The sequence below is a fragment of the Chrysochloris asiatica genome, unplaced genomic scaffold (assembly GCF_000296735.1).
Source record: "Chrysochloris asiatica unplaced genomic scaffold, ChrAsi1.0 scaffold00004, whole genome shotgun sequence".
Classification (NCBI taxonomy): Eukaryota; Metazoa; Chordata; class Mammalia; order Afrosoricida; family Chrysochloridae; genus Chrysochloris; species Chrysochloris asiatica.
This window is the reverse complement of record NW_006408522.1, coordinates 39,929,773-39,934,426: the sequence shown is the minus strand read 5'-3', so window position 1 is coordinate 39,934,426 and position 4,654 is coordinate 39,929,773.

Genomic DNA, 4,654 nt, shown 5'->3' with positions numbered 1-4,654 from the left:
TATGAGTTGGAACCAACTTGATGACACTTAACAGCAATAACAACAATCTTACATTAAGTGAATACATCAAGGTTTATTCAACTATACACTGAAGTACCAGTATATTTTTTTTACAATATTTGCTCTTATGTCCTATTCTACTCAAGTATCTATATTATAGCCTTCTAAACATTCAGAATATTTTTAAGGCAAATTCCCAGAAGGAACAGAATTGGCTCACAAAGTAGCTTTGCAGAATTCACACTGGAGTTGGAAACACAAGGTTAGGACCCACTAGCTGCTCTGCAAGAGAAAGATGAGACTTTTTGTTCTTGCAAAGGTTTGCAGCCTCAGAAATCCTATACAGGGTCACTATGAGTCAGAACTGACCAGACAGCCTTTAACAACAATAATCCGTATGTTGTTGTTGTTGTGTGCTGTCGAGTCGGTTTCGACCCATAGCGACCCTGTACAGGGTTTCCGAGGGTGTAAATCTTTACGGGAGTAGAAAGCCTCATCTTTCTCCCGCGGAGCAGCTGGTAGTTTCGAACCGCTAATCCGTATAGTGAACATAAAATCCAAGAAACTCTACTATATGAAGGCTATTTTCTCACGATTGGAAGAGTGCCCAATAACTACCTGCAGTATGCAGATGATACAACCTTGACTTGCTGAAAGAAAAGAGGGCTTGAAACACTAACTGATGAAGATCAAAAACCACAGCCTTCAGTGTGGACTATCACTCAATGTAAAGAAAACAAACATCCTCTCAACTGGACCAATAAGCAACACCATGATAGAGAAAAAAATTGAAGTTGTCAAAGATTTCATTTTAATTTGATCCACAATTAATTCTTATGGATGTCACAGTAAATAAATCAAACTACATATTACATTGAGAAAATATACAGTCAAAAGTTTTGAAGAGCAAAGCTGTCGGGACTAAGGTGAGTCTAATCCATGCCATGGTATTCTCAATCACTTTTTATGCATGAGAAAGCTTTACATGAATAAGGAAGACTTCAGAAGAAACAATGCATTTGAATTATGGCCTTGGCAAAGAATAATGAAATTACCAAGCAAATCTGTCTTGGAAGATGTGCAGCAAGAATGCTCCTTAGATGTGAGAATGGTATCACTTCGTCTCATGTACTTTAAAGTGTTGAAGAGCAAAGATGTTAGGACTTTTAAAGGACGTCATGCTTGGTAAAGTAGAAGGACTATGAAGAGGAGGAAGACCCTCAAAGAAATGGATTGAAACAGTAGCTGAAACAATGGGCTCAATTACAACAACAATTTTGAGGGTGGAGCAGAACTGGGCAGTGTTTTGTTCTGTTGTACATAGAGTCACTATGCCTTGGAACCAACTTAACAACACCTAACAACACCAAGCCTTTCCCAAATAATGCATGCTCTTTTATTTATACCATGTCAAAATGACCATTACAGCATCATTAAGGGATACAAATTGTATTTATTTTCAATGTTCTTTGAGTTTTGTGAACAAAAGGAAGTCTGAAAGGATAAGATGAGGACTATAGGGTGGAATAAGGTTTCTCAGAAAACTTAGTTGATTAGCTCTTGCTACTCAAAGAATGAGTAGGTACATTGTGGCGATGGAAAGAAATTCCTTAGTGCAATTTTTTCTGACCTTTTTCTCCACAATGCAGGTTTCCATTTCCTTAAACGTCTTCATAATCAGCCCATGTGATTATGCAATGCCTTTCAAAAAAATATATCAGATTAATCCCTTAGAATCTCAAAAAACAGTCATCATATCTTTCTGAGCTCTATGCACTGAATTTTATTGGTCCAGTAGATACCTGATAAGCCACTGTATAAATTGGATCTTTGTTTTTGAAGGCATGCTATGAGAATAAGACAGAGTGTTGTTAGGTACCATTAACTTGGTTTCAACTCATAGTGACACTGTGCACAATATAAAGAAACACTGCCTGGTCCCATGCCATTGTCACAATTGTTGCTATGTTGTGTTTCACTGTTGCGGTCACTGTGTCGATCCATTTCTTTCAGGTGGGGTCATTTCAGCTTTTTATTGACCTTCCACTATATCAAGCATGATGTCTTTCACAGTACTGGTCACTTGTGACCACATATCCAAAATATGAGAGAAGAAGTCTCACCATCCTGGCGCGTATTCTGGCTGTACTTCTTCCAAGATAGATTTGTGTTTGCTCTTCTGGCAGTCCATGGTAATTTCAATGTTCTTCTCCAACACCATAACTCAAATGCATTGATTCTTCTACAGTCGTCCTTATTCATTGTCCAACTTTCACATGCATATGTGGCAATTGGAAAGGCCATGGCTTGAATCAGGATCATCTTAGTCCTCAAAGTGACATCTTTGATCTTTATGATCTAAAGAGATCTTTTGCCTAATTTGTTTTGTTTCTTGACTGCTGCTTCTGTGAATATCAATTGTGGATGCAAGCAAAATGAAGTCTTTGACAACTTCAATATTTTCCTTATTTACCCAGTTGTGACATTTTAATTTTCTTTATATTGCAATGCAATCCATACTGAAGGATATAATCTTTTATCTTCATCAGTAAGTATTTCAAGTCTTCTTTGCTTAGAGCAATCAATGTTGTGTCATCTGCATATGTTGTTGTTGTTGTTAAGTGCTGTCGAGTCAGTTCTGACCCATAGCGACTCTGTACAGGGTTTCTGAGGCTGTAAATCTTTACGGGAGCAGAAAGCCTCATCTTTCTCCCATGGAGCAGCCGGTAGTTTCGAACTGCTGACCTTGTGGTTTGCAGCCCAATTCGTAAACACTACACTACCAGAGCTCCTTCAACTGCATATAGCACACTGTTAAATGAGTGTTCCTCCAATCCTGATGCCACGCTCTTCTTCATGTAATCTAGTTTCTTGGATTATTTATTCTGCATACAGATTGAATAAATATGGTGTAAAGATGGAATTTTGGCACACACCTCTCCTGATTTTAGATCATTCCATATTCCCCAGTTCCTTTCTAATGACTGCCTAAGTTTCTTTTAAGAGTACAATTAAATGTTCTGTAATTCCCATTCTTAGAATTATATCCATGGTTTGCTATGTTCCACACAATTGTATATCTTTGCATAATCAATAAAGCATGAGCAAACATTTTTCTGGTATTCTTTGCTTTCAGTCATGATCTATCTGATGTCAGCAATGATATTCCTCATTCCACATCATCTTCTGAATCCTACTTGAATTTCTGGTTGCTCCCTATTGATGTATGGCTACAACACTTCTTGAATTGTTGTCAAGTGCTATTGAGTCAGTTCTGATTCACAGTGACCCTGTATAGGGTTTCCAATGAGCAACTGGTATGCTTGAACCATCAAACTTGAATTTAGCAGTCCAATGCTTATCCTAGAATTTTACTTGCATGTGATATTAAGGATATTGTTTGATGATCTTCACATTCCATTGGGTCACCTTTCTTTGACATGAACCCAAATATGGATCTCTTTCAATAAGTTGGTCAGGTAGTGTGGTCTTGCTAATTGCATGGTATAAACCAGTGAATGCCTCCAGCACTGCATCAGTTTGTTGAAACATTTCATTTGTATTCCTTCAATTATCAGAGACTTGTTTTTTTGCAATGTCTTCATTGCAGCTTGAAATTCTCCCTTCGATACCATTGGCTCTTGATCATATGTTACATCTTGAAATGCCTCCATTCATCTGTCAGTTTGTTGTACTGTGGTGACTTGTGTGGTGTGAAAACAAGTATATTAATTATTAAATTTGTCTGCAAACTTGTCTGATCACACCCACTGATAACATCCATTGATCACAGAGACATGTTTAAACACATTTTGTTTAGAATAAACCAGGGAATATATGAATCCTAGTAGCAATACTTTAGACTTACCCTCACACAGAGAAGCAGCTAAAGTTCACTGTGACATCAGTTAGAAGATGCTATGAGTCAAATATGAGTCCTGGTGTGATGCTGTGAGTTAATGTGCAGTTTTGCAAAGTCTGTTTGAACTGCAAGGTCAGCAATTCAAGCTCACCAGTTGCTCCTCCAAAATCTAATAAAGGGTCACTATGGGTTGGAACAGACTCAACAACACTTAACAACAACAACAAGTCAAATAAGGAGCTCTGGTAGTGTAGTGGTTACAAGTTGGGCTGCTAATCTCATGAACTGCAGTTCGAAACTACCAGCGGTTCTGTGGAATAAAGATGAGGATTTCTGCTCTCATAAAGATTTACAGCCTCGAAAATCCTATACAGGGTCACTCTGAGTAGGAACAGACTTCTCGGCACACCACCATCATGAGTCAAATATGTGACTCCCGGTGTGGTGCTGTAGGATAAGCACTTAACTGGGAACCATGAGGTTGGCAGTTCAAACCCAACAAACTCTCCTAGAAAACCCTATACAGGTTTGCTATGAGTTGGCACCAACTCAACAGCACTTAACAAGGAGTCAAATATGTAAGGCATCTGATAAATTTTAAGCAGTGAGAACTAGAGGAGTTAAAATGCTGAAGATATTTTAGATTTCAGTTAGAGAGTCTTTTTCCCCTTGAACCAAAATAATCTTAACTGGAAGTTGACATTAGTGAGTAGTCGTAGGAGGTCTGATGATCTATTTCCAGAAGTTGTTGTTGTTGTTGTTAAGTGCCGTCAAGTCGGTTCCGACCCATAG